The following is a 12,233-nucleotide window of genomic DNA, read 5'->3' on the forward strand; positions in this document are numbered from 1 at the left end:
AAACAAGGAAGGCGTCAGGCGTGGTGGCCCACGCCTTTAATCCCGGCACTTGGGAGGTAGAGGCAGGCAGATTTCTGAGTTCGAGGCCAGCCTGGTCTACAGAGCGAGTTCCAGGACAGCCAGGGCTACACAAAGAAACCCTGTCTCGAAAAACAAAAAACAAAACAAAACAAAAAAAAAAAAACAAAAATAAAAAAAAAAAGAGGAAGGCTGGGTGACTGAGTGACTGCCAAACAAGAGTGCACGAATTGGGAGAGAGGAACCTTCTTCCTTCTGAGAGCATCCCAGCTTTGGAAATCTAGTTCACAGTGTCTTGCCTCTAAGACCCTCTGACCCCATTATGGGGATTGTGAGAAGAATCCAGAGGTGTCCAGAGGGGGTTGACTCTGGGATTCCTTTGGAAACAACTCCCCCACCCGACCCCCACAGGTGTTCTTGGTCTTTCAATGGAAAGATAAAGTATTTGCCTATACCCACCCTGCATACTCTAAATCCCCTCCAGATGACTTAAAAACACCAAAGAACCATTGTGTACACTGTTGCTATACTGTATTGCTTGGGGGAAATTCTGTACTTAAATACAGATGCAGTTTTTAAAGAGTTAGTGTGTGTGTCTCTCTCTCTCCACCCCCCCCCCTGTGTATGTGTGTGTGTGTGTACACCCATCACACTTTGGGAGTGTGGAGGTCACAGGACCACCTTCAGAAGTTGGTTCTTCCCCTTTTGTTTTTGAGGCCGAATCTGCTACACTGCCCTCACGTGAGTTTCCAGAGGATCCCCCTGCCTCACGCTCGCTGTAAGAGTGCTAGGGTTATAGATTCCAACCATGCAGAATCCAGGTTCCCGGTCTGTTCACACAGGTTCCAGGGACTGGACCTAAGTTCCCACACACTTTCACTCGCTGAGGTTGTCTGCTGGCTTGCACTTTTTGCTGTGAGCTTCCAATCCATTGTTTGTTGAATGTGTGCCTGCAGAAACCACAGATATGCAAAGCTGACTGTACTTGGAGACCCAAGGTCTCAAAGGTGGCCCCACCTCTGTTGTGCAGCCATTGAGTGATCTTGGGGAAAGCTTCTTTGAGCTTCAGTTTCCTTGGGTATATTTGGGGTGACTGTACAGACTGTTGTTCATCAGCACAGGCCAATTAGTAAGAGCCCACCTGTTCTCAAGGAGCCTGTGGCCCAGGTGAGATGTGGAGGGGTTGAGGGATGCTTCTTGTGGGGAGAGCCATCCAACAGACAGACAGGAGGGTTTGCCTTCTATCCTTCAGCCAGGTCAGCCTCAGTCGGCTCTCTGTCTCTCTCTCTGTCTCTCTCTCTGTCTCTGTCTCTCTGTCTCTCTGTCTCTCTCTGTCTCTCTCTGTCTCTCTCTGTCTCCCTCTCTCTCTCTCTCCTCCCCTGCCTCACACCCTTCTTGCCAGCTCCTGCCTCGGAGGCCCAGGCTGAATCTGCTTAAGAAAGTGATGTCTGTGGGTGGCTTCTCCTTCTCCGTGTCAGCCAAGAATGGGGGAAGGAGCAAACTGCTGGCCTTGCTGGAGCCTGAGGGACAATCAGGAGTAGCTTTTGCCAAACCGTGTCAGGCTGGATTAAGTCAAGAGGCTGGCCGGGGTACAGTGTTTCTCTCTGTTCTCCTACTTTATCTGTCTCTGTGCACAGTTGGGGGTCGGGTCCTTCTTGAAAGGCAATGTGGTCCTTTGGACTGCTAGGCTGTAAGTAGAAAAGTTGACCGCATAGGTGGGTGGGAACAGGCTGGGCTCCCTCCTGGTGGAAGAGAAGCTCACAGCAATCCCAGGGTTCTGATCACTTACCCAGAGAACTCGGGCTAGGGGTGAGTAGTGACTGTGGAAAGGGTCTCAGAGATGAGTTGGTTTATAATTTTTTAAAGATTAATTAATTAATTTATGTACTTTGAGACAGTGTCTCACTATGTAGCCCTGGCTGTTTTGGAACTCACTCTGTAGACCAGGCTGGCCTCAGACACACAGAGATCTACCTATCTCTGCTTCCTGAGTGCTGGGACTGAAGGTGTGGGCCACTAACAGCTGGCTTTTGTTTGTTTGTATTTTTTTATTATTTTAAATTGTGTGTAAATACATGCACATGAATGTTCAGTGCCCATTGAAGCTCTGGCCTGGAACTAGAGTTATAGGCAGTTGTAAGCTACCTGACATGGGTCCTGGGACTCAAACTCAGGTCCCCTAGCCGAGCAGTACCAGCTCTTAACCGCTGAGCCATCTTTCCAGCCTCAACCTTATCATGCTTTCAAATATATAAATCAAGGTCCCAAAATTGAATGCAAAGGACTGTGGTGTTCTGAGACAATGTGACATTGAGACCTGGGTAGATGGAGAGAGGGGAGGCAGCTGGTGTCGGGTAATGGAGAGCAGCCCCCATGGGCAGCAGGTTGCAGCTAAGGTCCCATGCAGGGCAGTGCAGGCGGTGCTGGAGGTGGGTAGGCTGCGGGAGTGGGAGGGGTACAACTCTCCCAGTCAGGGCTGCCTGACAGGCATAAGGAGGGCAGGATGGAAGATAAGCTGGAAGGGCAGGGTGAGGTTCCAGATGGGGGGAAAGGGGAGGGGTGACCTCTAATACCAGGATGGGAGAGACAGTGACTCAAGGATAATTTGATATAATTATATTCATAAATATAATTTAACAGGCTTGCGCTAGATTCAGCTTCATGCATGCAGTATTAACATTAAGTAGCACAGCAAATTGCCCAGTTAGTAACTAATTATCCCCATTTTACAGCTTAGGGAATAGGAGCTCAGACAGGATTGGGGACCAGTTTCCCCAAGACCCCAGAACTAGTGAGTGATAAGGCCTGGCTTTGAGTCCAGGAGTGTGTGGCTCTAAAGCTCATTTTCCTCTTATAACCCATGGGATGGAATGGAAATAGCCAGGAGAAACAGTCCCGGGAATGTTCCAGAAGACAAGTCTGGAGACATCTAATCGGAACATTGTGGATCTACCTGGTAGGATCCAGCAGAGACTAAGGGGTGGGGGGGATGGGTATTTAAAAGGCAGGATTTCTAGCCAGGCAAGATGGGTCATGCCTATAATCCCAGAATTTGGGAGTTGGGGGAGAAGGATCATAAGGAGTTACTAGCGGCTAGCCTGGGCTACATAGTGAGTTCTAGGCCAGCCTGGACTACAAAGTGAGACTCTACCATAAAACAAAAACAAAAACAAAACAGAGTTGGAGAGATGGCTCTGTGGTTAAGGGCACTTGTGCTAGCCTGACAGGGGACCTGGCTGGGTTCAGTGCCTAACACATGGTGGCTCACACCATTTGTAACTCCAGTTTCAGGAGGCTCTGGCACCCCTTTGTGGCCTCTGAGGGCACGAGGCAAGCACACGGTGCACGTGCAAGCAAAACATTCATACACATAAAAAACAAAACTGAACCTAAGAGACAGGGATAAATATCAACTTCTCTGAGAAATCTCAGATCCTTGGGACCCACTGTGGATAGGCAGGTGGTAAGGCAGCTGAAGATGGACAGAGTGGTCCAGGCAGGGTGCCCAGAGCAGGAACAGTCTGCAGCATGATCCTTATCTTCTGGCCCTGTCCCCCCACCTCCAGGGCTGCCTTAGATGGCTCCATGCCAGGTTCCCAGCAGCCCCAGCCTGCTGCAGCTGGGGTGAGGGGCTGGGAACAGAGAGGAGGAGGCTCTGGGACAGCATCGCTGTTTAGACTGCAGGCTCTGAACTGGGTTCCCCTTTCTCCGTCCCCTGGTGAGCTCCAGCTGTCCCTATCATTCTTTGGAAGGGGACAAGAGATGCTGGAAGGGGCTCCTTTAGTAACACCCACCAAGTAAGGCTAGTTTATCTTTAATCTCCATCCTAACCCTTGAGCTGCAGTTCTTCTCCAGTCTTACTGTATCTCCAGACCCATGCCTCACCCCGGGGGCCTTTATCTCCATCACACCCAGGTCCTCTACCTCCTATTTCAGCCCACTGGTAGCATGGCCTACCTGGATGGGTCCAGCTCAGGAAGGCTCTGTGGGCTCTCACACGGCTTTGGGCAACCCCCTGGCTTTCCATGATCTTGTCTGTAAAATCAAGCTTCTCACGAAGGCCCAGCAAGCTGGTGATATGGAAGGACAATAGTTGTGACCATGCTTTGTAGACTTTCATGTGCAGGACCAGGGTCACCTGATCATTAATTGTCATCATTAATTGGTGTGAGCTTACAGTTCCCTGGGGTCTCCTGGAGTTTCTAGATCTAACTCGGACCAGACTCTGAACTGGTCCAGAGTATAGGAAACAGGCCCTGCTGATACCTTTCATAGAGAGCAGATCACACCCACCAAGCCTGCCGTGTGGCTGCCCCTATGTCTCCATGAAATGTCTCTGTTCATGGAAGACTGCCTGGCTAGGGGCACTGATTCCTTGTTGGGTCTGCCTGGGACAGCCTTGGTACCAGTATGCCAAACAGATCTCCCCACTGCCCCCTCCCTGCTCTGTTCTTGCTAACCTGGACAGGTGGAGTACTACAATCTGGCCTGGATGGGATGGGAGCCTGCTTCCACGCCCCTACCCTCACCTGAGTCACTGCTCTGGGTTTACCCAGCTTCGGGGCTTCTGGCAGCCTCTCTGGAGAGGCATGTGACAGGTCCCAGCCTGACAGGCATGTGGCACTCTCTGGGCACGTGCCCAGCCCATGTGCTGCCCTATGAAGGAGCTGGGTGCCCTAAACTGCTGAGGTGTTTTTTTTGTCTGTGAACCTACTGTGATTTGGGTCTCCTGCACTGGCTTCTAGCCAGTCACACACACACACACCACCCCCATAACCATCCTTCACACACACACACACACACACACACACACACACACACACACACACTGCTATGAGCATTTCACTGGCTCATAGAGCCTGGTACCTTGGGTCTCCTGCACTGACTTCTAGCCAGTCACACACACACACACCACCCCCATAACCATCCTTCACACACACACACACACACACACACACACACACACACACACACACACACTGCTATGAGCATTTCACTGGCTCATAGAGCCTGGTACCTGCTTCTCCAAGTCTCAAGGAAGCAGCGTTTTGACAGGAAATCTAGGCTGTGGCTCCTGAGACAGAATCCAATCTCACTGAGACAGACAACTCCTGTCTCCATTTTGACTAGTCCCAGAACTCCTAGAGAGGAAGACACTGACTCATGCTGGCTGGATATTGAGGCTTCAGTATTGGTGGCTTCAGCCAGCCTCTTCTACCAGCTGTGTGTAGGGACCTTTGAAGCTGTGGTATTGCTGAGGCGGCCACAGTTGGGGGATGGAGAGTGGAGTTCAAGGTTGCCCAGACATAGAGCTTAAGGCTCCAGACCATGGGGACCCCATTTTCCCTTGTTCTTCACACAAAGAAAGTTTCCTATTGTTCCTGGGAAGGACCTATCTGTCTCCTTTGCTTCTCAGCCCAGCTTCTGGGTGGCTTGCTCGGGGGTGCCTCCTGTCTTATTTGCCACACTCTCCTTTGACCACAGCCACCTGTCTCTTGCACCCTTGACAAGGTCAACCCAGTGCCTTGCCCCTTTAGGGTCCCTGCCCTGGAGATCCCTGCTACCTCCTGCTAGAACCTTGTTGCTTTCTTAGTTTTCCTCAACTCAGATCCAGACCTCTTAACTCACTGGCCAAGACCTCTGGACCGTCTGACTCACCCCTTCACGCTGGTCACCTAAGCAGGACTGTCTAATGGTGTGGGGGTCTCTGCAAATTCTACAGCCAGCAGAGGAGTGATCCACGCACAGCGAGGAAGAAATTCAATTCAACATAACTTAGTTAGCTGGAGTGGGTCCAAACGTCCAGAGTCTGACCCAAGCAGTTTATTATTTTTTTTTTGGACATATTTAAGTAGAGTACAGCTTTGGGAACAAGTTTCCTTGTGACAATTATCACAGCAAAGCTCAACGCATGACTGCATTGAAACTCCTTTGCAAAGCACATGCCTTTTGCAGAGTACTTGTGACCTCTTCCATAAGAATGGGTGATTTGGGTGAAGCCTGGCTCTACAGATAGTAAAAGATCACGAGATTTCCAACTACATCACTCCAGATGGGAAACAGGTTGAAAAGAAAAGCCTTCACGTTTAATGGTCCTGGTTTCCCTGGTGCTAGCCGAGAGCAGAGGACCTAATGCCCTCTTCATAATGGACTTCTTCCCACTGGATCTCACTTAGTAGCTGTCAGATGACTCAAAGGTATTCCCCTGGAAAGCTGGAAATTCCCTGAGCCTGGCACTTCACAAATTCAAATTCATCCTGATCCAGGGTGGGCTCAGGCTCCTTCGAAAGCCTGTTCTGCCTCCCAACTGCCCTGTGTCTGAGCAGCTCTGTCAGCTACCCAGTGGCCCAGGATGGGACCTGGTCTCACCCTGGTGACTCTCCCCGGCCTTGCTGAGTGTCTTGCTGCCCTGATGCTAAGGCTAGCTGCTTTCCTTTTTGTTTCTTTTGAGATGGGGGTCTCACTTGTAGCCAAGGCTGGCGTTGTTGGATCCTCTTGCGCTAGCTTGAGTACTGGCTTATAGGAATTGCCACTGTGTGCTATGCCTGGGTTTTACTTTATTTCATCTTAGCCATTGCCCCCATTGTCTGCACTAGAAATTGAATACTGGGCCTTATGCATGCTAGGCAGGAACTCTGCCACTGATTATGTCCATGGCCACATTCCTCCTTTTCCTTCTTCAATTTTGTTTGGTTGGTTTGTTGTTATTGGTTTTTTTTGTTTGTTTGTTTGTTTGTTTTCTGTGTTTGTTTGAGACAGAGTCTTACGATATAGCTCTAGCTGATCTGAAACTCATGATGTAGATCAGGCTGGTCTTGAACTCACAGAGATCTGTCTGCCTCTGCTTCCTAAGCACTGGGATTAAAAGCGTGCACACTGTGCCTGGCTAAATGTGTATTACATTCTTTTATTTATGCATTTGTATGTGTGTACACATGCATACATGCATACATGCATGTGCCATGATGTACCAGTATAAATCAAAAGACAACATATAAGAATCCGTTTCCCCCCATGATGCAGGTCTCCGGGATCAAGCACAGACATCCAGCATGATGGCAGACGCCTTCCCTGCTGAGCCATCTCGCTGGCCCTTAACTCTTCTTGTAATGCTGCCTGGATTGTTTTTCTACCTCCCTTCCCACTTAGGTCTCCTGTAGATATTAACCAGTCTCTTTCCTCCATCCCAGACGACCTCAGTAGCTCCTCATTTGGTCCAAATTCCTCAGCCTGTCACCAAGTCACCACTAACCTGGCCCTGTTCCTCCCTTGTTCTCAGGAGTATTTCTGGGAATGGAAGTCAGCCTCCCACTGCTTCCCCCTGCCTTTGCGCCAGCTGTCTCCGGTCTTTATGTTCTCTCCCCAGCTCTTTCCCACCACAATCTACACCCTATTCAGATTCTGGGGCTCAATTCGGGTCCTATTTTGATAGGATCCTCAGGGTTTCTCAGAGCTCTGATGCCCGTTAGATGCTACAGTACCACAGTACCTACATCCCCCCCCCGCAGTGATTCTCTCTCTTTTATTAGATTTATATTTTTCTGTCTCCCACCCCAACCCTCCTCTACTGTGTGTGTGTGTGTGTGTGTGTGTGTGTGTGTGTGTGTGTGTGTGTGCATGCGTGCGCAGGTCCTCAAGAAGGCCAGTAGAGGGCACCAGATTCCCTTGAGTTAAAGTTACAGGTAGTTGTAAGCTACTGGATATTGAGGCTAGGAACTGAACTTGGGTCCTCTGCAATAGTAGCAAGCGCTCTTAGATCTCAAACCATCCCTGCAGTCCTTGACAATTCTTTCTAGAAATTCACACTAGGGCTACCTGGTGAGGAAGAGGGAGGGGCAGGTGTAAGACTGGGTGAGGCTGCATTCGATGTTTCAGGAGACCCTTTCAGCTGTCTTACTTTCTCTCCCCACCCTGCCACACACACACTACTGTCAGTCCCTTGCTTCGGGTGAGATGACATTCCCGCCCCAGGGATGGAGCACCCAACCTTTACCTTAGTCCATCTGTGGTCACCTTCATGGGTCACAGGGTTGGGCCAATCAGAACCAACGACCCCTGGGGACTTGGCTGGATGTTAGGAACAAAGCACTCTCTATCCCACACAGCACAGAGAAGAAGGCTACCCGAAGAAGGTGAACAGGAGGTCGAGATGGAGAAACTGGAACCTGGGGATGTCCTATCCTGGCTTTTTCATTTCTGATGATGGTGTAAATAGCCTCGTTGGGTTGGTTGGGCTTGCTTCCTGTTGCGACACAAACGCTCCTGGCTATTATGTGGAGGAGAAGGGAACTTGAGGCTGGCTTCTGGGCTCTGTCTGGGGAACCCCGAGAGGCCGTGGCGTGGACCTCTGCCCCGGCAGTGATGAATGACGCCTGAGTTGCCCTGTGCCCCTGGGTGCACATGCCGTGTGCAGTGCTGGCATCCAAGGTCTGGGGGAGTAGAATGAGAGCCATCTGGACTGCTGATGGAAGCCATCGCCCCGGGGTAGGGCTAGGTCTCTGGGGTGGACATTGCACCCCAGGGCAAAGGTTTCTGAGGTGAGGTGTCAGGTCCCTTCCTGCTGGTTGACTACGAAGGACCTTTCTAGTCTGAGTCACTAGGCTCTGGGGTAGGGGAGGGCATTCCTAGGTATTTTTTCCCTAAGCAAGTAACCCCAGACCGGATGTGGTCTGAACGGGGCACCGTTGAGTGCCCTGGAAGGTATGAGGGATGAGGGCTAGAATGTTCCAATGTGTTCTTCTGTGATGGTGCCTTTGGGAAATGTTTCTGGCTTCATCTCCTGGGTGCCTTGTAGGGCTGGAAAAGGTCGATGCCTAGGTGGAGCATGCTGGGAAATGGGGGTCACTTCCTGGGCCTGGGAGTTCTCACCCTGCCTTTGGCGCTTCTGACAAGGGCCTGAGTCGGGGCGTGTGCTGAGACTACCTGCTCACGTTGGAGGAGCTGGGCTGAGGGCCGGAGCCTAGGCACGCGTGGGTCAGGCAGGGTAGCAGGCAGGTGTCTGGGGTGGCTAGGGAGGCTCAGTGGGAAGATGGAACAGGAAACCAACAATGGATAGAAGGCTGAAGGAAGCCTCTACTCTTCTGTCTCCCGGAGCCCGGCGGTCCAGCCCTCTGCCCACCAGCTGCCACCAAGCTGGAGCAGGTCTGCTTTGTATTATCAGAGGAGCTGGCTCTTCTAGCCATATGGTCAGCAGACCCTCAGGCGCAGGAGCACGGAAAATGTCTTCTGTTGACCCCAGCTCTGGCCCAGCCCCTTCTTCCGCCTGGAGTTCTACCACAGGCCCATGGTCCCCCATGGTTCTCTTTGCTGGATGCAGAGGCCTTAGACGTGTTTCAAGTCCTGTCTTGTGCTATCTGTTGGCTGACTGAGGGCAGGGGAGCCTGAGGGAAAGGGGTGGGGCAGCTGGGCCTTTAAAGATGAAGAAGTGAGACAGAATGAAGCAGACAGAGTCTGGGTCTGAGTTTAGATGAGAGACAGCTTGGGAGTGTCGGAAGGCATGCAGGAAGTGAAGACTACAGCCTAGGCCCAAAGATGCAGAGGACCCAGACAGAAGCTAAATGGTTTTCATTTGTCTTCTGACAACCCCCCGCCCCCCCAGGACATGGAGTGAGTCCCTGCTTTGAAGGTCTAGATCCCTACTGCTGAGCCCTGTGCTGCAGTGACCCTGTGCAGTCGCCACTGGCCATTTGTGATCATTGGTGTTTGACATGTGATTGGTCTAAAATGAGATGAAGAAGAAGGAGAAGGAGGAGAAGGAGAAGGAGAAGGAGGAGGAGGAGAAGAAGAAGAAGAAGAAGAAGAAGAAGAAGAAGAAGAAGAAGAAGAAGAAGAAGAAGAAGAAGAAGAAGAAGAAAGACATATAGGTGCCATGTGTGGTAGAGCACACCCTGACCCCAGCGCTCGGGAGGCGGAGTCAGGAAGCTCTCTGTGGCTAAACCAGGGCCAGCCTGGTTTACATAGCAAGCTCCAGGACAGCCAGGACTACATAGAGAAACCCTGTCTTATAAAAAATCAAAAGAGAAAACCAACAACAACAATATAGGCTTGAGATACTTAGTGGGACAAAAACTATTCCAAGTACTTCATTAGCAATTTTAAATATGGACCACAGGTTTATATATATATATATATATATATATATATATATATATATATATATATATATATGGACAGAGGGACTCAATGCTTAGTCTGTGTAAATGAGCAATGTGTCAGTCTATACTAGGTAAGGTGCTGAGCTTGAGGCAGTGAGCAAGACCAGAGCCTGCCTCTGGGTTCCTGGAATTTACAGTAATTGAATAATCACCCAGACGGGTGCCTAGCTGCAGAGAGGGCTTAAGCAGTGTAAAGAAAAAGCGGGGCTCTGAAGCAGGAATCAAGAAACTTGGTTTGGAGTTGGATATGGTGGCACACTCCGGCAGTTCCAATGAAGAGGCAGGAGGATCACAAGTTTGAGGCTACTCTTGGTTATATATAGTGGTTCAGACTAGTCTGGGCTATGGGAAACCCTGTCAGAAACAAAACAGATTAAACAAACCAACCAACCAACCAACCATCCCCCCACACACATACACACACATACACGCACACGCACGCACGCACACGCACACACGCACACATGGGGGAGGGGTGGCTAATTTGGACCCAGGCAACCAGTCAGGCTTCCCTGAGGACTAGACTGAGGTAACTTGGTCAAGAATATCCTAGATAGAACAGCACACACAGCGGCCCTGTGGCTAAAGGAAATCCCAACGTTTTCAGACTTCTGAGGCTGTTTTGGAGGCGCACAGAGAGTAAGGTCAACTGCTGGATCTAGGCAATGAGTCTGGGGGGTCTTGGGAGGGGCCTCACACAGCCCCCACAGGACCACGGTAGGCATGAGGAAGCTGAGTGTAGACATTTAACTCCTGAGGTGGGGACAGGAGGGGCGGAAAAGGGCAGAGCTCCACCAAGCCTTTTCCCACAGTGTAGGGAAGGGATGGGGAGAGTTTCGGCTCCTCCACGGCCCTGAGAGTCCTGAGAATATAGTCCAGACCACTTGAGCAGACTCCACAGGAGCCCAGGCTGCCTCTCCCTGCCTCCCTCCCCTTGCGCGTCCCCTTCCTTTTCTGGACCCTGGGCTCCAGTCTTTCTCCAGGCTGGGCTCTGTTCTCTTTCCTTCTGGGCCTGCTACCTCACGCACCCCTAAGGGCCAGCTTCCATGTCCCTTCCCTGACCTTTCTGGGGCTGGTTGGGCTTGACTAGGACCTCCCCCCCCCACACACACACTGCTTACACTTTATATGCCAGCTAGGGCTGCCTGCTGCAGCTCTCTGAAGAATGCAGCCCCTGAAGAGACGACTGAGCTTATTCCCACCAGACAGAATCTGGATTTTCCACGTTGGGAGTGAAGGTGATATTTACTTCATCAGGATGCAAAGTCCCTGAAGATAGCAGATATGCATCTGTCTTCACAGAAGGACTTCTATTCCTAATATAGAGAGCAGGTCCGTAATAGGAAGATGGGCCCCCCAAGACTGGGCCAATTTTCTCCTCCAGACAGGGACTGTCTCTGCCATCACTTTCCTAGTGCTGAGACTATCCCTCCCATCTCCTTGGAGTTTCTCCTCTCCTCCACCATGTCATCTTCCTTGTCCACCCCATCAGTGGTGGTGGTGGGGGGAGAGACAAGAAGGCTCCTGTCTCCCTGGTGTCTGACTCTTGGCTGGGCCCCACTGGCCCCGCTCCCTTGGCCTGGAAGGCGGGAGGTTTATTTGCTGTTCTTCCTAGAAGAACAAATCCTTCTCTTGCCTTCCAGAGCGACCACAAACCACTCCCACGAGAGGACCTGGATGATGGACCAGAAAGTAAGAGGACCAGTTCTGACTACCTGCCTCACCAGCCTCGGAAGGGGCGCAGCTTAGAGCCAGGGGTCCTAGAGGCTCCCTGGCCAGAAAGCCAAAATCTCTGGTTAGGATCATCACAGAGTCTCAAGGGAAGGGCCTCCCTGCCTGCTGGGCCATCTGGACCCTGATCCTGTGTGTGTGAGCTTGTGTATGAGTATGCTTCTGTGTCTTACAGGCCATGTGGGTGGCTGGGAGCTGTAGAGTCATGACCCAGCCCTCCTAGCAAGCCTCTGGCTCCCCTGTGGTCAGTTTCACTCTGACATCTGGTCCAGTTCACAGCTGGCCAGCTTCCTGCATGGCAGTTTTTCACTTTCCCTCTCTGAGATCTGG

Source organism: Mus musculus, chromosome 11 (assembly GCF_000001635.26).
Source record: "Mus musculus strain C57BL/6J chromosome 11, GRCm38.p6 C57BL/6J".
In the NCBI taxonomy this organism is placed as follows: Eukaryota; Metazoa; Chordata; class Mammalia; order Rodentia; family Muridae; genus Mus; species Mus musculus.